The following is a 21,118-nucleotide window of genomic DNA, read 5'->3' as shown; positions in this document are numbered from 1 at the left end:
CAACCACCACAGAGGAGAAATGCTCAAGTGTCCAACCATGTCTCCTTGTCTTCCTCTATTGACAGGAGTTCTTTGGCATGCTCCTCTCTTCTCCGCGCTCCCTTCTTCTTCCCCTTGAATTCACTGTGTCCTGGTTGAGGGTTAATTGGCAGCTCAGACACTGATGCTGGGGGTCCTCTCATGCAGATGTATCAATGGAGGAAAAGCATCCAAATTCGTTCTTATATTTTGGGGTCTGGGAGATGTAGCTTGTGGGGCTGGCAATGATCTGACCCCTCCGTCAGGACATCCCACCACTGAAACATTCAACTGTTTCCCTGGAGGGTCCTGCTGGATGGAGGCTGCTTTCCCCAAGGGCACAGCTCTACCATGGGCTTTCTGTGAAACATAGCTGCCCCATGGAGAAGACACCTCTATGCTGAGGTCATGAAAATGCTGCTGGGCATCTCTATGTGGGCAGCTACAATGAGTCCTCTGTGTCCCTGGCTGGGCGAGGAGAGATGAGATCCTGCTTGGGTGCGACGAGATGAGGTGAGGAGTTTGCAGGTCTGCACTTGGAAACTGGACTCCTACGCTCTCAGCGGTGTCCGGATACTTTTTGGGGAAATGTCTGTGTGTGAGCCTCCTCCAGCTGAAAGATGTGCCAGCACAGGTCAGCTGACACCAGCGCTGACGGCAGAACATCTCTCCTCATCCTGCAGTATGGGACAGTTACCTTGTCTAAGGACCTACAAAATTTTTCTCAGAGAAGTCTGCCCTATTCTCGCACTGTCTTTACCTTTTCAGATAGTGGCTCATCAAAAATATAAGAGATGTCCAACACCACCATCACTGAGTTCCGGCTCCTGGCATTCGCAGACACACGGGAGCTGCAGCTCTTGCACTTCTGGCTCTTCCTGGGCATCTACCTGGCTGCCCTCCTGGCCAACGGCCTCATCATCACTGCCATAGCCTGCGACCACCGCCTCCACACCCCCATGTACTTCTTTCTCATCAACCTCTCTGTCCTTGACCTGGCATCCATCTCTACCACTGTTCCCAAATCCATGGCCAATTCCCTCTGGGACACCAGGGTCATCTCCTATGCAGGATGTGCTGCACAGGTCTTTTTCTTCTTCTTTTTGATGTCAGCAGAGTACTGGCTCCTCACTGTCATGGCTTATGACCGCTACACTGCCATCTGCAAACCCCTGCACTACGGGACCCTCCTGGGCAGCAGAGCTTGTGTCCACATGGCAGCAGCTGCCTGGGGCAGTGGGTTTCTCTATGCTCTGCTGCACACGGCCAATACATTTTCACTGCCACTCTGCCAGGGCAATGCTGTGGACCAGTTCTTCTGTGAAGTCCCCCAGATCCTCAAGCTCTCCTGCTCAGATACCTACCTCAGAGAAGTTTGGCTTCTTGTGCTCAGTGTCTGTTTCGCATTTGGCTGTTTTGTTTTCATTGTGGTGTCCTATGTGCAGATCTTCGAGGGCTATGCTGAGGATCCCCTCTGAGCAGGGATGGCACAAAGCCTTTTCCACGTGGCTCCCTCACCTGGCTGTGGTCTCCTTGTTTATCAGCACTGGCATGTTTACCTACCTGAAGCAACCCTCCATCTCCTCCCCTTCTCTGAACCTGGTGGTGTCATTTCTGTACTCGGTGGTGCCTCCAGCACTGAACCCCGTCATTTACAGCATGAGGAACCAGGAGCTCAAGGATGCCATTAAAAAAGTGATTTCATGGATGTTTCTGAATAGTGATACACTTCTCATCACTAACCACAGATGACTCTGGTGCTTTGTTTATCATTCTTATTGTCATTACCCTTATCATGATCTGTGTTCTTATCATTATCATTATTGTTATCATTGTCATTATTGTTATTTTTATCATTTCGGTTATCATTATCATTACTGTTATCAAGGATGGAGCATGGGAATGGATTTCTCAGTCATTTTTCAGCAGTCAAACACTTCCTGTCTTTCTTCACAGTTGATTCCCACAATGCCCTAGACAAAACCTGATCTTTTTATTCACTGTATTTTTATCATTATGTTGTAGATTGTTCTTATGTCTTTTCACAATTTTTTCCCCTCACTTATACCGAGGTATGACCTTGCTTTTTTCTTCAGTTTTGAGCCTGTATAAAATTCTACCTAATAGTGGGATAGAGCTGGGGGATAGGTGGGATAGGTGTCCTAGCACCTCTGTAATAAAATGAAATCTCCCCAGTGCTGTGGCTGAAGGTTGGCCTCTTCTTCTAAAGGTGCTGTCATGAACAGGTCCAAGAAACTGGACTCCAAACAGGTCTGTTGCTCCATGGGTTCAGGAGCAAAAACTTTACAGTGACCTTGTGATCAATGGTTGGGTTTAGGACTCACTCGTTAGTGTCTAATCACAGTGGGGAGAGTGAATGCTTACTGAGGTACATACCTGGGGCTTTCCATATGGCAGAGAACCCCTTCAAGAGGGGAATCTGGAGCTTCCTGGAGAGCCCAGTGGATCTCCTGAAGCAGCATGTGCCTTGGGTGGGCAGTGACTGGTACCTCACATAGTGATGGATTGCCCACGGTGGAGTCATCTCAAGGCAAAGTCCTAAACCAAGGCATCCACAAAGACAGACTCTACAATTGCACAAGATGCAGTGGGGACTCAGCAGGCCCAGCTTAGAGAAAAGTTCCTATTACCCTCAATGAATTACCCCTGGATGGATCTAGAGGCTGACCTGGATACTTGTAGTGTCTTTGGAAATCATAGAATCATAGAATGGTTAGGGTTGGCAGGGACCTTCAAAGGTCATCTAGTCCAACCCCCCTGCAAGGAGCAGGGACATCCCCGACTAGATCAGGTTGCTCAGAGCCTCATCCAGCCTGGCCTTGAAGGTATCCAGGGATGGGGCCTCCACCACCTTTCTGGGCAACCTGTTCCAGTGTTCTATAACTCGCATTTTAAAAAAATTTTTCCTAATTTCTAGTCTAAATCTACCCCCCTCTATTTTAAAACGATTACCTCTCATCCTATTGCAACAGGCCCTACTAAACAGCCTCTCCCCATCTTTCTTGTAGGCCCCCTTGAGGCACTGGAAGACGGCTATCAGGTCTCCCCGGAGCCTCCTCTTCTGCAGGCTGAACAGCCCCAACTCTCTCAGCCTGTCCTCATAAGAGAGGTGCTCCAGCCCTTTTATCATCTTTGTGGCCTCCTCTGGACCTTCTCCAACTGGTCCACGTCCTTCTTGTGTTGGGGGCTCCAGAACTGGACACAGTACTCCAGGTGGGGTCTCACCAGGGCAGAGTAGAGGGGGAGAATCACCTCCCTCGACCTGCTGGCCACACTTCTCTTGATGCAGGCCTGGTTGAACTTAATGAGGTTGGCACAGGCCCACCTCTCCAGCCTGTCACGGTCCCTATGGATGGCATCCCTACCCTCCAGCGTGTCGATGGCACCACACAGCTTGGTGTCATCAGCAAACTTTTTGAGGGTGCACTCTATCCCACTGTCCATGCCACTGACAAAGATCTTAAACAGGATGTGCCCCAATATGGACCCCAGAGGAACTCCACTCATCACCAGTCTCCACCTGGACAGAGAGCCATTGACCACCACTCTGAGTGCTGCTCTGCTCTCATCTACCAGGCCAATCACTTCATCATACAAGTTTATCAGTTTGTTAAGCATGATTTCCCCTTCGTGAAGCCATGCAGAAAACTCCTGATCATTTTATTGTCTTCAAAGTGCCTGGTAATTGTTTTCCAGATTTAGCTGTTCCATCAGCCTCCTAGGGATCAAGGTGAGGCTGACAGACCTGCAATTCCCTGGTTCTCCCTTTGTGCCACTCTTGAAGATGGGTCTGACATTTGCTTTACTTTTGTCTCCAGGCACTTCTCGCAGTCACCATCATTGATCAAAGATTATCAAGGGTGACCTCAGAATGACATTAAAAAGTCACTGTTCCCTGACCTGATACTTTTTTTTACGAAGGTTGCATTTTCCTTGTTCCAACCTTTCCCACTGGTCTCTAGGACCTGAGATTCATCAAAGCCTTGCTAGTGGAGACAGAGGTGAAGAAAGTGTTCAGTACGTCCACAGTATCAATGTCTTGTGTAAGCCAGTCCCTTGATCGTTGAGCAATGGGCCCGTATTTTCCATATTCTTCCTTTTGTCACCTATGTACTTATTGAGGCCATTCTCATTGTCTTTGACATCCCTGGCCAGACTCAATTCCATTTAGGTATTAGCTTTTCTAACTTCATTCCTAGATACTTGGATGTTTGTTTCTCCCAGTTATTCGTCTTTGCTTTCACCACCTACATGCCTCATTTTTGTATCTGAGTCAGCTGAGAGCTGAGGGGTCAGCAGGAGAAGACAGAAGAACATTGGCCAGAAGTGTTGAAGACCAGCTCCTTGAGGGAGTCATATTGTCTGTCTGTCTATATAGGTATAACTTTTTCCACTAACACAGCCTGGCACACCAACCTTCATCAACTCTATTTCCACTGGTGCTTGATTTGCTTGCTTTGTATCCTCATTTGCTGTTGCAGAGACAGTTGTCACAATAATTCATAGCTGGGCCAGAAATTAAACTAGTACGTCTTTTATTTTCTATAGTATCCTGAAACTCCTCCTACTGTTATTTTGTCAGACACACCTCAGTCAGGGTGAGCCATCAGCACACAGACATTAACAGCCGACCAAATGGAGCTTGGGGAACCTTGAGTAACTTGGGGAATTGGCCAAGAGATACCTCTTGAAGCTTACCAGAAGAAGTAGCCAGTCCTGCATCGGAGGGGAGAATAACCCCATTTATTGGGCCAACTGTAAGCTGACATGCTGAGAAGTGACTCTGAGGAGAAGGCACTGCGAGGGATGCCATACAAGCCAGTGGTGCATGCTCCCCATGAACAAGGCCAGCTGGGGCTGCATTAGGAAGAATGTGTCAAATCAGACAACTTGAGTTACCTTCCCCTTCACCTCAGCACTGGTGTGGCTCCATGCACAGGTGTGTCCCTCTCTGCAGTTCCATATTTTGGAGGAGTTGGGTAGAGCTGGAGGGTTCCCAGCAGAGGTCTGCCAAGATGGGCTTCAGAGCCTCAACCATATGTTCTGTGTATAGAGGAAGAAGGGCCTGGGCATCTTTGGCTCAGCAGCAAAGAGGCTCAAGGCAGACTAGAAGTATCCTGAGAGTGCTTGAAGGGTGGTTTCAGAGATGGTGAAGCTTTGCTTCACAGTAGTAAAAGCATGACAAGGAAATAATGGATGGTGGAGCAACTTAGGACGTTGAGATGGGGGGAATAAAACAAAGAAATGTCTCTCCAAGGGTAATTCTGTGCTACAACAGGTCACCAACAGAGCTCCTGGACCATCCCATCATTTTGTGTTTCAAGCAACACCTAGAGCAGATGGAAAGATACCAGTAAGGGTAGTGGGATCCTGAAGTGAGAGAGCAAGGTGGGTAAGCAAGGAAGACTGGGAGCATGCAGGAAGACTGACAGCATGCAAGGCAAGAGCTGTAGGTGTGAGACCCTCCAGGACACCCTGTGCTGGAGATGATTAAGAGCTGTGGAAGGGCGAGAAGCCCACAACAGAGAAAAGGTCTTTCTCCACACTATCGCTGTTACTGGGACAACCCAGGCCTGTGAGGACACACCATAACTTGATGGAACCAAGACATGCAGTCCTCCTCACTCCACCAAGGAGAGATTCATAAGCATTGTACCACAGTCCTACACACAGCATCACACATTCCCACATCACACTGCCCCAGGAAAAGCCCTGAGCAATGTGTGACCCACAGGATCTCCCTTCCCAGGGACTGGGGGTCAGGCCATGGCCCTTTGTCTTCATGCAACACATGGAGGTTCACTCAGCATCAGAGCCACCTTTACATCGCCTTTGCCTGCCTCTCATCTCTGCCTCCAGTTTTCTCCTGTAACCAGCCCCCAGGGAGGCTTTGTTGGTAACGATCCTCAGTGGGACCCATTAATACTCCCTGAGACTGTAGGGGTTGCTTCTGACATTGACTTCTTCAGGGGTTTGATGAGGCTCCTCTCAGTGTCTGAGGTTCACGGTCTCAGCACCAAATGCACCCTGGGGTTCATTAAAATGCAAAAAGCCAATTATTTTCTACAGTCTTCAAGTCTTGGAGAGCTAGTTGGAGGGGTCTCCAGAGTGGACATAAAGGGGAAGTTTTCACTGAGTATTCAACACAAAAGAATTTTTTATTTTTAAGTTTCTTTTTTTTTTTTTTTCAATTTTATTACTTTTTCAGTTGTCAGAAGGAGTGATTGCAGCATTCTCCAGTCGATATGGATGCAGGGCATTTGCTAGTGTCAGGATAAGTAGGACCAGCTCCTCCTGGAGGTCAAACACTGCATGGACAACCTGATTCCTCACCCCCACCATTTCTCTCATCACCCCCCTGGGACTTGCATCACTTTTCCTGACATCAGACTTCTCCACCCAGGTCTGCAGCTGGAGGTGACAGCTCCTCTGCACCAACTCCCACCTGCTTTCCTGAGAGACCTGGCTGCACACAGGCACAGCAGGGTTCCCTTCATTGCAAACCAACAGAAGGAGAGGATGGTAAAGTTTAATAAACAAGAACCCACACTCCTCATCTGTATGCTAAGTCCAAGGTGCCTCCAATGAGGTTCACCACCCACAGGGGATAACCTCACTGGAGATGCTGTTCACAGGTAGATACAAACATAGTGAGGGAGCTGGCTGAAGAGATAATCCTGTTGCTGACAGACGAGGCGAGGCTTCTGACTCTGAAGCTCAAAGCAGCACCTGGGTACTTGAGAGGGATCTGATTCTGAACAAGGTGCAAGGGCAGGAGGAAACTGGAGAGCAATGGAAAGGCCGTAGGTCCCCTCATGGCATCTGGGCTCTTGGCTCCTGAACCCCTCCTGCATGCTGCAGCTGCACGTTGCTCCAGAGAAGTGAAATAGAGAAGGGTGTTTGAAGAAATAATTTTGTACTGGTTTCTTTATTGTGTTTCTCTAAACAGGGAATCTGGCTCCATTTGTACATGAGGTATGTGGCTCAAAATCAGGAAGATATGATGCCAATAATAAAATTATATAAAGAGAATTATAGTACTGGAAGTATAAAAAAAAAATTAAAAAAAATAAAAAAGATACATATGAAAAAGTATAGTCCTGGCTATTCATTACACAGCCTGAAGGTCCTATGAGGACAATGAATTAGCATGTGTTCAAATAATTTCCGTAGGGCATCCTTGAGCTCCTAGTTCCTCATGCTGTAGATGAGGGGGTTCACTGCTGGAGGCACCACCGAGTACAGAAATGACACCACCAGGTTCAGAGATGGGGAGGAGATGGAGGGGGGCTTCAGGTGGGCAAACATACCAGTGCTGATAAACAGGGAAACCACAGCCAGGTGAGGGAGCCACGTGGAAAAGGCTTTGTGCCGTCCCTGCTCAGAGGGGATCCTCAGCACAGCCCTGAAGATCTGCACATAGGACACCACAATGAAAACAAAACACCCAAATGCTACTAAAAGACTAACCACAACAAGTCCAGCTTCCCTGAGGTAGGAGTCTGAGCAGGAGAGCTTGAGGATCTGGGGGATTTCACAGAAGAACTGGTCCAAGGCATTGTCCTTGCAGAGTGGCAGTGAAAATGTATTGGCTGTGTGCAGCAGAGCATAGAGAAACCCACTGCCCCAGGCAGCTGCTGCCATGTGGACACAGGCTCTGCTGCCCAGGAGGGTCCCGTAGTGCAGGGGTCTGCAGATGGCAACGTAGTGGTTATAGGCCATGACAGTGAGAAGGGCGCACTCTGTTCCTAGGAATAAGAAAACTAGAAGGACTTGTGCAGCACATCCCATGTAGGAGACGGCCCTGGTGTCCCAGAGGGAATGGGCCATGGATTTGGGAACAGTGGTGGAGATGCAGCCCAGGTCGAGGAGGGAGAGGTTGAGGAGGAAGAAGTACATGGGGGTGTGGAAGTGGTGGTCGCAGGCTATGGCAGTGATGATGAGGCCGTTGGCCAGGAGGGCAGCCAGGTAGATGCCCAGGAAGAGCCAGAAGTGCAAGAGCTGCAGCTCCCGCGTGTCTGCGAATGCCAGGAGGAGGAACTCCGTGATGGAGCTGCCATTGGACATCTGATCCCTGTGGTAACAGGGGCCTGAGGAGGAACAGGCAGGGATCAGTGAGGACTCATTTCTCAGAGAATCCCCTCCACACGCCTCTGTCTTTCCAGGAAGCCCTTCATGCAGCCCCCTGGCTGGAGCTCTGGTTGACGCTGGCTGAGCGGGCAATGGGGAGCAGGGGTCCTTGCTGTGGAGGAGTCAGAACTACTGTGCAGCAAAAGCAGATTAGGAAAGAGGAGTGGGCTCTGATTAAATTTGCTTCTGACGTCAATGCACTTTTCAGCATTTTCTCTGCCAAGTCACCTGACTGCCATACAGAGCTAGGGGAGTGGGGCGTGTGTATTTTGTTCCTGTTTCCCGTCTCACATATGAGAAGGTTTTTATGAAGGTGGACATGCCTGTCATTTCTGTCTGTGCTATCTTTCTGCTACAGTGTGAGTCCTAGGAGGCAGAAGGACAGACCCTTAGTGCAAAGAGAGGAGAGCTGCTCTGTCCATCAGTCTTGTTCCCAGATGGCCTTGGCTCACACTTCTTTGGTCTGGATGGTGATCACACTCAGATGTTCCCCTGAAAGGAAATTGGATCCTGCTGAGAAAAGTGGAATCTAGTTTGAAAGTGCAGAGGATCTCCACTCTCCCATCCCTGGGGATAATCTGTGTGCTTCTGGACACCTGGATGCTCTGAAAATGAAGTGTCTTTATCGGAGGATCAGTCATGCATCCCCATCCCAAGGACTCCATCGCCCATAGTCATGGTATGTTAGAGTGAGGATTGGGCACCTTGGACATATCTGCACGGTAGATTTGCAGGAGCAGTTGCTGAGCTGCCACTGAAACACCCATCTGAAGAGAGAGAAGAAAAAGAACCAGTAGCAGCAGGGACAGGTGGAGAAAGAAGGAGAAATGACACTGTTCATCCGCCCAGGGCAGCAAGGCCAGAGAGGTACAGAGGGGCACTCGGGAGTCTCCTGTGCTGGAGCTCTGGCTGCAGAGGAGGCAGCTCCTGCCCTGGATCCCAGGGCCCTGAGGGGAGAGGCTCTGCTAAGTAGTGGGGAGAGCAAGGAGGCTTGATTTGGGAAAAGCATTTTCAGTGAAGGACTCATAGGGCAGTGCCCTGTGTTCTTTGAGAACCTGTTGATCAGTCACTGTCTTGCTGTAAGAGTCTTGGTCTTTTGTCCAAACCTTGGAGCTCCATCACCATTTCCCCACCACCAGCACAACGGGAAACTGAAAGCAAAGCCCCAGAAAAGCAGCTTTCCTTCTGGGTAATTCCTGTCTGGATGTGCTTCTTGAAAAGTGTCTTGGAAATACCCTGCGCTGAAGGACAGCCCTGGGCACCGCTGGCTGCACACACACATTCACACCCCTGCAGCCGTCCCTGGGAGGAGGCAGCTCTCGTGCCCTGTCTCTCAGACAGTTAAGCAGGGAAGCCCTGCTCTGGAGCATCTCCTCCTCCTCTGCACTGGACAAACTGAGAGAATACTCCTGGAAGATCATATATGCTTTGGGATATTCCTGCTTTTGGATGTCCCTCCAGTAAAACCAGCTGCATTGCTCTGCATCCAGAGACTTACCGTAAAGAGGGCTGTGAAGATTTCTGCCTCACTGAGCTCTTGGCATCCTCCCAGCCCAGGCTGCCTTTCACCTCTCTCTGCCTCGCTCCTCTCCCCTCAGCTCCTGCAGGCAGAGCCCTCAGCTCTGCTGCGCTTGGCAGAGCAGCTGCTCCTGGGCAGAGCTGTCTCTCTGCAGCGCTGCCCTGTTACCAGCAGCTCCCTCCATGCCAGGAGCCCGGCCCAGCTCAGCAGCAGAGGCCCAGCCCAAGGCAGCACTTTCTCTGTCCCCTCTGGGCTCCCTCCAGCTGTCCCTGGGTCTGCAGGGGAACCTGCTGGGAAACAGCCTGAAGCCATCAATGATGATCCCTCAGCTGGGGAGAAAGAGAGTTCTTTCCAGCAGTGTACTCTCTCTTATTTCTAGCACTATATTTTTCTTACCATACTCAGATTTAGCTTCAAGAATCACCTTTTCAGAGTTCAGTTTTAGGCAGGAGAGTTTCCCTTTCTCTTCACCATCAGCTGTATTTTCCACCTGTCCTTTGGCTAGAATGGCACTTGTCCCACATACGTCCTTCCTCTGCCTGACCTCAATCAGGGCAGTTGAATGTGGGTTTGATGGCCAAGCATGGGCTTGTAGTGCTACGCGAGACGCCAGGGCTCTGCAGCACAGCTGCATGCAGCTGGCACAGACAGCAGCGGCCCTGTGCAGGAACCCCAGCCCCCTTCAGAGCAGCAGTGTGACGGGCACCAGCCAGGGCGTCTCAGACCAATTCAGTGCCTTTGGCCAGTGACTGAATCCCACCGCTGCAGAGACACAAGTTCTGTCCCTTCTCCATCCACTAGACGTATGACAGCACATGAACACAAAACATCTCCCACAGAGACCTCTGCAAGTGTTCCGTCACTCTCAAACTCTCCTGGTTCTTCTCTTCTCCTTTGTTTAACCTTCCCCTCGATGATACCATCATGGATTAGGCTAACAATTTTCACAGTGTGCCTGTATCACAGGATGTCCACACCCAAAACCATTTTCAAAATCCTCTCTTCCTTGCTGAGATCAGCTTCACCTCCAGGCCAGACATGCACCAATGTCCTCAGGCCAATGGGCACAGGCTGGAGAAGCTGGACCCCATGTGCCATCTCTTCATTCCACTTTGGGGGAGTAACAGCTGTGGGGTGCTGGGACAGCTCACGTGGCTGGGGTGCTGTGCTGGCTGGGTATAGGATTAAGAGAGTCATCGGGCCAGAAAGATCAGGAGGTGGGTGTCCTCAGTGTGAAGGAGCTGCTTAGATGTGTGGAGCTTGTCTCTGGGATGGACAAGCTGGGTGACGCCTGGTGGGTGAGGATCAGAAGAGACACTGGTAAAGGTGACACTGCTGTGGGAGACAGAGAACCCATTAAAGTCTCCAGGGAGAACTGAATGTCCAATGACCTTGGGATTACCTGGAAGGCGAACAAAACAGTATGCAAAAAATTCTGGAGGTTTCTTGAGGGTCTTGGGACAGTTTGGGACACAGGTCTATATAAATCAGGTGTCAGTTGGGCCAATAATGTTGACACTCATTTGCATCTGTCACTCACAAAGAGGGAAGATCTGGTCACGGATGTGAAAACCAGAGTCAGCCTTAGTTGTCATGATCGTTAAATAATAGGGTCTCACCTCCAAAGGAGAATGAGGAAGGAAAACAGAAAATTGAAGATGCTGGACCTCTGAGGAGGAGGTTGTGTGCTAGTCTTGTGATTTTTAGTGGGGAAACCCATGTGAGCAGCACAGAAGGGCAGCAGAGCTCAGTAGAGCTGGTCTTCAAGTACAGCGCTTTTCAAGTCCAAGACCGTCTGCACCAACAGTCAGGAAAAGCAGAAGAGATATTCAGGAGAGAAGCTTGAGGAAGCAGAAAATTCATGGGAAAGCTCGACAGCAAAAAGGAAGTGTACAGGAGATGGATGCAGGGTAACTCCAGGTCGGTCAGACTCATCTCTGTGCCTGGCAAAGTCATGGAGCAGATTCTCCTGGAAACCATGCTAAGGCACATGGAGAGCAAGGAGGTGGTTGGTGACAGCCAATATGGCTTCACCAAGGGTACATTGTGCCTGACCAATTTGCTGGCCTTCTATGACAGGGTGACAGCATCGGTGGACAAGGGACGAGCAACGGACGTCATCTACCTGGATTTGTGCAAGGCATTTGACACTGTCCCACACAACATCCTTCTCTCTGAACTGGAGAGACATGGGTTTAATGGACGGACCACTCGGTGGATAAGGAGTTGGCTGGATGGCCGCACTTAGAGAGTGGCGGTCAACGGCTCGATATCCAGGTGGAGACTGGTGACAAGTGACGTTCCTCAGGGGTCCATGTTGGGCTCGATCCTGTTCAACATCTTTGCTGGCAACATGGACAGTGGGATAGAGTGCACCCTCAGCAAGTTCACCGACAACTCCAAGCTGTGTGGTGCAATCGACACGCTGGAAGGGAGGGATGCCATCCAGAGGGACCTTGACAGGCTGGAGAGATGGGCCCGTGCCTGTTGGATACCTGGAGTATCAGGGGCACTTAGTGAACAATCCAGACCGAATGGAATTGTTATGTTTGTGAGCAGCAGGCCTCAAGGACATCGCTGAAGCTGCCTGTGAGAAAGCACTGAAGCCACCTGTGAGAAAGTAAATGAAGCAACCTTGAGAAGAAGGAAAACAGCTGGCATACGTGACTGGGGGCTGAACGTGAAGCGGGGTGCAAGTTGAGGGTACTGTGCGCGTGAGACTTAAAGAATCATATTTTAGCTAAGAGCGCGTGCATGATATAGTTAGCCAATTAGTAGAGAGCTTGTGCATGATACAGAATTAGAAGGGCTATATTAACTGGGATGTATCAACAATAAATCGGCATTTGCTTGATCATATTGGTCGTCAGCAGTGTCCGTGACTTCTGCATCAGCAGGTGGCGCCCGAACAGGGACCCTCAGATTGGTGTTGGACATCCCAATGGAGCTGAAGAAGGAAAGAAGAAATGAGGGGGCGGAAGCTGGTCGAAGGCGAATGCTGCCCCGGCACTCAGGAAGTCGCTATAGCGCAAAAAGGTACAAAAGGTACAGAGAGAGTCTCGTCTTGGCCAGGCGAGCGGCCGGGGAGGAGATGGGGTTCACACTGACCAAAGAGGAGTCAGCAGTGGTTAAGCTCCTCCAACATATGCTCTCTGTGAGAGGACTGAGTTATGACGCGGCCGTCCTAGAAGCTTTGCTGCAGTGGGCAAAGAAAAGGGAATTAATCCCCACAGTTGATGATCCTTTTGAACTATCGACATGGGAAAAGATAGGAAAAGAACTGTGTGATGAGATAAGTAAGGGATCAAAGGAGGCGAGCAAATTCTCCACCGCGTGGAGGCTGGTTAATGAAACCTTGAAAAGTATGAAAGCTGAGCGTTCAGTTGTCGCGTCTGCTTTCGTGGCTTTAACTCCAGCCGGCGGGTCCACCTCCGCTACCAGCATGCTGTTCTCAGGTTTAACAAGCCCTGCCGCCGCCCCGGCTTGTGCTGAGGTTGGGGGGGTTCAAGCCCCAGCAGGGACTGCAGGAAGTGCAGCCACAGCCCCCATAAATATAGATATGTGGGCACCAGAGGGAAAAACTGTCAAAAGCTTTTCACCACCATCAGATGTACTACCGCCAGGCACCCCTCCACGCTGCGCCAGTGCAGGCTCAGGGTCACGAGCCTTTTCGCCAGCGCCAACAGCTCCGGTTTATCCCCCGTTACCACCCTTTTCCCCCCACCACAGCGTGAGGAAGAGGGGGATGAACATTCATCCGGTTTGAAGAATGCACAGCTGCAAGAGAAGCTAAAAAGGCTGGAAGCCCTAGAGGTTCGCCTAGAAGTGTTGCTGGGAAGCTTATCAACTCCTTCGCCTGTGCCACATTGAGACCTGCCAGCATCCAATCTGTTCATTCCGAATGGAGCATTGGGTGAGATCAATCTTTTTGCACCTTTGCAAGGGACGCCAGAGGGAGGAGCCGGGGATCCGAATCCAACAGCGCAGTGGAAAGGGGTGATTCGAGATGCCGTGATAGAAGGACAGCCTTTGCCCATGCCATTTCCAGCTGTGACTGATAATACTGGGAAAATTGTGTGGAAAGCATTAGACTGAAAAATATTGAAGGAAGCTAAAAGTGCAGTTACTCAGTATGGGCTGAAATCATCACACACTCAGTCTGTGTTGCAGCATATTTTTTTGTCACAGTTGTTGACTCCTTATGATATCAGAATGATTGTCCAGATGCTTCTGCCACTGTCACAGCAGCTGCAGTTTTTTCAGCACTGGCAGACTGCTTGTGATAGGGCAGCTGCAATGCCTCGACAACAGGGTGATCCATTATTAGGGGTGCAAACTCAAATGCTGATGGGAGCGGGACCCTACACACGATCTGATTGGCAAGCGCAATTTGCTACCGAAGTGTTACAATTGGGCCAAGATTTGGCTTATAGAGCGCTTGCTAGGGTGTACGATGAAAAGTCCGGACCTGCCTTTACGTGAGTAAGACAAGGTCCCACAGAACCATATGGGAAATTTATTGATTGGTTGCACGCTGCAATTATGGCTCACCCTGATCTGGATGATGACATGAAAGCAAATTTCTTAGATATGCTTGCCTTTAAGAATGCTAAAGAAAAAACTAAGAGAGCCCTTAGTGTGCTGCCAAAAGGATCTAGTACAGGGCAACTGCTGGAAGCTGCCGAGCGAATGTTAGAACAAGAAAAGGCTACAGTCATGGCTGCTGCTGTACGTGCAGCAATTAAACCGTTGATATCAATAAAGCGGCGTGTGATTAACTGTCTGTAACCCCCATTCCCTCTTCCCCCGTCCCCCGTCCCCCGTCCCACCCAGGGGGCAGGGGAGGGAGATGGAGATGGTGTTAAGCCCGGGAAGAGGGAGGGGTGGGGGGAGGTTGTCTTGGTTCCCTTTTTCCTTATCCTGCTTTGGTTTTAGTGATGGTCTGTTTTGCTTGTAGCGGTGGCTTTAAGGATCCCTCCCTATTCTTGTCTTAAACCTCGGGTTTTAGTTTTCTTTCCTCTTATATGCCTGGGGCCATGGCAGCCGCCAGGTGCCCCCACCCCCCCGCCCCTGACATGGTTAACAGATACTCCTGTCAGAGTCAAGCTTTGTATAAGTGGAAGGACCGTTCCCTCTTATAACATGGGGGAAGGGATACGCTCATGTCTTTACAGCAGCAGTAAACAAGTGGATCCCTGACTGTATCATCTGCGGGTATTTCAGAACATGTTTGGTTGACCTGCCAGATACCGGTAGGATGGCAACTCTGTGTAAAACAGCAGCAATCACGAGTGCTGAGTGCTAAAACTACAAAAGATGGAACTTTTTGGGTTTTTTTTTTTAACTATTCAAGAGCTAATATTTCTAGAGGGGTAATGATTGTAAATGCTTTAAGATCTATACATTGCAACAACACAGCTTGACGTAATCATGCGAGCACATATCAAAATCCAGACAGCATAGAAGACCTAAACGAAGCATACATAGCATTGAATCTGATTGCCAAGATAATACAGAGTTTTGGAAACAAAGTAAAATTATTGCTGCTTCAGTCTTTACACCTGGTGTGGCAAGTGCCTAGGCGTTAACTACACTAAATAAATTGGACTGTTGGCTTGCTAAGCAAATAAATACAACTGCATCAGCATTATTAACGCTGTTAACTGATGTAGATTCTATATACTATGCTACTTTACAAAACAGAACCGCTGTTAGCCTGCAGAGCACATATTTTGACAGGCCTTGTTGCATGTGCTGACCACACGTGCAGCAACACCTGGTCAGTACTCTTTCACTGAATCTGCTGAGGGTATCAACAGAGGTGGCTCGGAGCGGAGGGGAGAGGACGGACCCAGAGCACACTTTATTTACAACAGGGGACGCCCTGAAGGTGCTGTGCCTGCCTCCCTTCTCTGCTCTGACCCGGCTGATAACCATCCTCTTGCTCAGCAGTGTCTTTGGCGTAGTTGGGTTAGTAACCGAACAGATCAGCAATATATTTTTTATTATTAGCACAAAATCATGATTGTCAAGATTTTGATGGGCTTTGCTGCATAAATCTGTCTGATCATTTGGAATCTATTCACAAAAATGTTCAAAACTTGCAAAAAGGAGTACAAAAACAGCAACAAAGTGATGGTTTTGATATATTCCGAAATCTTTTGGTGACTTGATATAAGCTTGTTACTAATAGCTGTAGGATGCTTATTCATTCCTTTTATATATGTATTTTGATCTATAATTCTGTGTCTTAAAATGTGTGCAGACTTTAATAGATAAAGCGTTGAAACAAGCCTCTTCTCATAAACAAAGAAGGGGGAGATGTGTTATTTTGCTGAGCCAGTACGGTGTCAGTGAAAGCACATCGACCTTGGGGGAGGAATGCAATCATGCTCTCAGGAAGAAAGCCATGGAATGAGAAGGGAAGCTTTAAGATCCAAAACATTGTTAGCAGAATTTATGGCTTGTTTGAACAGAGGCTTGCAAAAAACTAGTCATTGCTCTTGTAGATAAGAAAGTTACTGGAGTTGTTATGTCTGTAATAGGAGAAGAATGCTGTAGTAGAAAATTACTAGAAAGTAGTGAAACTTAGTTTTGCTTAGCAATCATGAATATGTATAATGTGTGATCAGTAATTTTATTGGCTAAGGTTGTGTGTGGCATAACTGGGTGGTTGCTGTCATTGGCTAAAATCAGAATTGTGATACTAGGCATCATACTAGATATAATCATTAACATTCCGTGCTTGGTCACCTGCCTACAAAGGTGATACAGAGAATACTACATCAGGGCGCGCACGCCATACGGCATCAGTTCCGACTGCCCATCTCACACGCTCGGGCTCTAGTGGCAGCCTGTCCAGCATGTCAAGCAGCAAAGCCGAACCAGGCCTTACACTACCCAGGCATTAACCCCGGGCATATCACAGACTATGCGCTATTTGGCTGTCTGTTCTGGTTTTGTTAGTGAGGGGGGGCCTAAGGTGGTAGCTTCTGTAGGAAACTGCTAGAAGTTGCTCCCCTTTGTTCAGTGGACTCGGCCGGGCCTAGGGCGGACCCACTGCTGGCCAAGGCCGAGCCAATTGGTAGCGGAATGTCCCATGATAACGCCTCTGTGATAACGTATTTAAGAAGGGGAAAACAGAAAAAGAAGAGAAGATGTGAAGCAGCTGAGCAGGGGGCAGAGAGGGGGAGGCACGAGCCTCGTGGGCCTTGCAGGCCTCACCCTCTGGCCTCCCGCTGGGCAGCAGACTGGGCCCAACTCAGCCCGGCCTGGCTGCAAGAAGTGGAGAGGAGATGAGAAGTGAATAAGATGTAAAAAGGATCCTGAGAGGCGTCTGCCAGCCTGTTGGGAGGAACGGCTGCAGATGCCAAGGTCAGTTCAGATGTGAGGGGGAGGAGTAACGCAGCTCCTGGCCAAGATTCCTCTGCAACTCGTGGTGAAGACCATGGTGGAGCGGGTTGTCCCCCTGCAGCCCATGGAGGTCCACGGAGGGGCAGAGATCCACCTGCAGCCCGTGGAGGACCCCACGCCGGAGCAGGTGGAGGCCTGAAGGAGGCTGTGGCCCGTGGAGGGCCTGCTGGGACAGCTGTTCTAGAGGGACTGCACCCCGTGGAAGAGATGACCCACGCCGGAGCAGTTTCACAAAGGACTGTGGCCCGTGGGAGGGACCCCACGCTGGAGCAGAGGAGGAATGCGAGGAGTTCTTCCCCCGACGATGACACAGCAGCGTAAAACAACGCGTGATGAACTGACCACGACCCCCATTCCCTTTCCCCACCCTGTGCCGCTTGGGAGGGGAGGTAGTATAGATAATGTTAAGCCCAGGAAGCGGGTGGAGGGGGAGGTTATCTTGTTCCCTGTCTGATTCTCTTGCTAATTTTAGAAATAAATGAGTGTTTTTCCCCAAGTTGAGTCTGTTTTGCCCATAACGGTAACTTTAAGGATTCTCTCCCTGTCCTTATCTCAAACCTTGAGCCGTTTTTTTTATATCATCTCCCCCTGTTCTCTCGGAGGGTGGGGGGAGCCTGCATAGTCTGGTCCCGATCGGGGCTGAACTACAACACTGTCTCAAATACATTCATGTTGTGGTTGACACTTGCTCCTGAGCTCTCTTCGTGTGTCCATTCACGACGTCCACGACACAGATGCACCAGAACTGGGCTTTTGCCTGCCTAGGAGTACCTCGAAAGATAAAGACCGACAATGGGCCAAATTATTGATCATTGGTATTCTGCCACTTCCTGCAGACGTGGGGAGACCACCATACATTTGGCATTCCTCTGAACAGCACCGGGCAAGCGATTGTAGAACACGCACACAAAACCCTGAAAGCACAGCTAACACGCTTAAGAGAGGGGTTCGCCAGAGGTCTTAGTCGATAAAGCACTTGTAGTACTGAATCATATATACTTTGCTGACCCCCAATCCATTTCCCCTATCCAGAACCATTTTTCCTCGCGTCAGCCGCTGTTTGGGGGCAAGGCACTCCTGGGGGACCGGTACCACCTGCCAGAAAACCCATGTTGGGAAGGTCCCGCTGATTTGCTAATACAGGGACGAGGGTATGCTTGTATCTCCACAGGTGCAGGGACCTGATGGATCCCGGCCCGGTTGGTACAGCCATGGCTGGAGGATCGCCAGGGTAACCGAGCAGCGCGGCGCCCTCCAGCTCACCCTAGTGGGATTGATCCTGATTGTGAGTCTTCCAATGCCAGTGATAATGACTAATTTCTGGGAGTGGTTCACGAACTGCGCCGACTCTACTCAGGTTTGCATAGCGCGTGGCCTGTTGGGCTCTTGGGAATGCCAACCGCACAGCCCTCGCCATATCTGAACTGGCGACTGCTTTAGCAGCAGACGACGAAGGACTGACACAAATGAAGATGGCATTAGATTATGCCCTTGCGAGGCCTGGCATCGGTTGCAGCGACCTAGAGGGAGTCCTAGGTCTCCAGGGTTACTGCTGTGTGGACTTCAGCAAGAACGCCTCCTTGGCCTTGGAGAAGACGCGTGTGCATGCTGCCCAGTCGGTATTCAACGTCAAAGTCCTAAAGGACTGGGGGTAGTTTCCAGACCTGTTCGGTTTACCTAGATGGCTAAGAAATATTGTGTCTATAGCTCTGATGATCCTAGCAGTTGCTTTGATAATGCTTTGTTTGTTTCTGTTACTGTTACGTTTCTTGCATGCTGTGATTGACGGGTCACTAGGCGACTATTCGTGATCAACTATGTTATTGTGGCATCCGCCCCAGGGTACCAGCCATTAGACCAGGATGATTTAGCATAGAGCGGGGAATTGTGGGGTAACGTTAGCAGGGCTGCATGTATGCAGGAGGGGCGGTCCATGGCGATTCGCGCGCTACGTGCGGGTAGGTCCATGGGCGCATGGGCAGGTGCGTGGCAGGCATGGATAGATTCATGGGCGCAGGGGGCAGGTGCCTCCATGTATGTGGTGGGCACAGATAAGTCCATGGGCGCAGGGGCAGGTGCGTGGCAGGCATGGATAGATTCATGGGCGCAGGGGGCGGGTGCGTTCGCGTGCGTAGCGGGTGCACGGGTATTTAACCCTGTGTTGTGCAGCATTAAATTGAAGGCTTGGTTTGACGGTATCCGTGTGATGCCCTGCTTTCCCCGGGGTGGGCCTCCGGTGCGTGCAGGGTAGGTTAGCTGGCAAGAGAGCCAGCAATTTAAAGAGGGAAGCAAAGGCTTTGTGTGCAAGCAAAGCAAAATAAGGAATTCAGTCCATGCTTTCCATTGACAGACAGACATTCAGCTATTTCCAGAAAAGCAGGGCTTCATCACAAGTGTCAATGACTTGAGATCACAGTGATCATGACTGTTCCTCTGTCTTTCCTTGAGGTTTTTGTGAAACATGACATCATACAGAATGAAATATCCCTTTGGTTATTTTGGGTCAGCTTTCCCAGCTGTGCCCTTGCCAACTTCTTGGCCAACTTCTTGTGTACCTCCAGCCTACCTGCTGTGGGGGCAGAGTGTGAGAAAGAGGAAGTCTTTGTGCTCTGCAAGGACCGTTCAGCAACAGCCAGAACGCTACTGTGTTATCAGAGCTGGATCAGTTACAGATCCAAAGCACTGCTGTGAGGGAATTAACTCCATCCCAGCCAGGTCCAGGACAGAGTTACAGGTCACAGAGTCAGGGTGAGGAATGAACGATGCCTTTTAAATGACGTGAGGAGATCAGTGGATCACAGACCCTGGCTCTGATGGGGGACAAAATCTCCCCAGCATTCACTGGCCAAGTGAGACAGCAGCAGGATGCAAACAGTCCAGGAGGTTTCTTGTGGTGCTTCTGGAACATTTCTTAGCACAGCTGCCAAACCAGGCATCCAGTCTTCTGCTCCCCTGGACATGGTACTGCCAAAAGAGGAAGAGCTTGTGAGGGACGTGAACACCAGTGTCCACCTTGGCTGTAGTGACCATGAAATTGTTTTGTCCCAGATCCACAGGGACAGAGGGAAGGAATCTGGGATTCAGCAAATAGAAAGCTCCTATAGTTTTACAAGAAGTGGGAGTTCCTTTACTGGAGGCAAAATAACTCCATTTCCAAGGGAAGACCGAGGCCTGAACAGCTGAGGAGGGACTCTGAGGAGAAGGGACTGGGCATTAAGAGGGATGCCACATGAGCCAGTGATGCATGCTCACTGTGAATCAGGCCAATGGCACATGGGGATGCATGAGGGGGACTGTGGGCACCCAAACAGGGAGTTATCATCCACTTTCACCCAGCATTGCTGTGACCACACCTGGACTAGCGTATCTGCCTGTGGGGCTCACTGTTCTGAAGGAATGAGGAGGAACTGGAGAGGGTGCAGAGGACATCTGCTAGGATGAGGTTTGGGGCCTTTGTGGAGAGGCTGAGAAACCTGGGCTTCTTTAGCCTGGTGAAGTGGAGGCCAAGGGCTCCATAGCAGCAGCCTGCAATTGCTTGAAGGATGGTTTCAGAGGTGCTGAAACTTTTCTTGGTAGCGGGAAGAGAAGGAAGCTTCCAGAAAGTGCAGCTTGGAAGGTTCAGACTGCAAGGGAGGAATAAGAAATCTCCATCAAAGGGTAACATTGTGGTGCAGGAGGTCTCCCAGAGGGAATCTGGATCAGCCCATGGCTTTGTGTTTCAAGGAATGGCCAATGAGAATGGAGACATCAGTGAAGCTATAGAAATGCTGAGGTGAGAGCTAGGTAGGAAAGCAAGATGGATGTCAACAGCCTGAAGGGAAAAAGGTGCATGAAGGGGACAGTATGGGTAAACCTGCAGAACAGATGATCAAGGGCTCTGGCAAGGCTGAAAGACCAAGCTCTTTGTCCTGCTGAATATGCAGTTGCCTCTGCCGCTGAGGCCTACTAGGATGAACCTTATTTTGAGGTTCTGGACTTTGTTTCCTCCTCATCTCTTCTTGGTGAAGCCAGGATGTG

General features: G+C 49.9%; 1 long non-coding RNA gene and 2 pseudogenes across 1 annotated transcript in view; 1 reads left to right on the top strand and 2 right to left on the bottom strand.

The window, feature by feature from the left end:
- Positions 1–21,118, bottom strand: part of LOC147596505 (uncharacterized) — a 114,771-nt gene that overhangs the window by 48,861 nt on the left and 44,792 nt on the right. The window lies entirely within an intron of this gene.
- On the top strand, positions 813–1,770 carry LOC147596510 (olfactory receptor 14C36-like; annotated as a pseudogene).
- LOC147596509 (olfactory receptor 14C36-like) lies at positions 7,144–8,106 on the bottom strand (annotated as a pseudogene).

Source organism: Chlamydotis macqueenii, chromosome Z, assembly GCF_036417535.1.
Source record: "Chlamydotis macqueenii isolate bChlMac1 chromosome Z, bChlMac1.mat, whole genome shotgun sequence".
NCBI classification, from domain to species: domain Eukaryota; kingdom Metazoa; phylum Chordata; class Aves; order Otidiformes; family Otididae; genus Chlamydotis; species Chlamydotis macqueenii.
The sequence above is the reverse complement of the archived record's forward strand: the minus strand, read 5'-3'. Positions and strand labels throughout refer to the sequence as shown.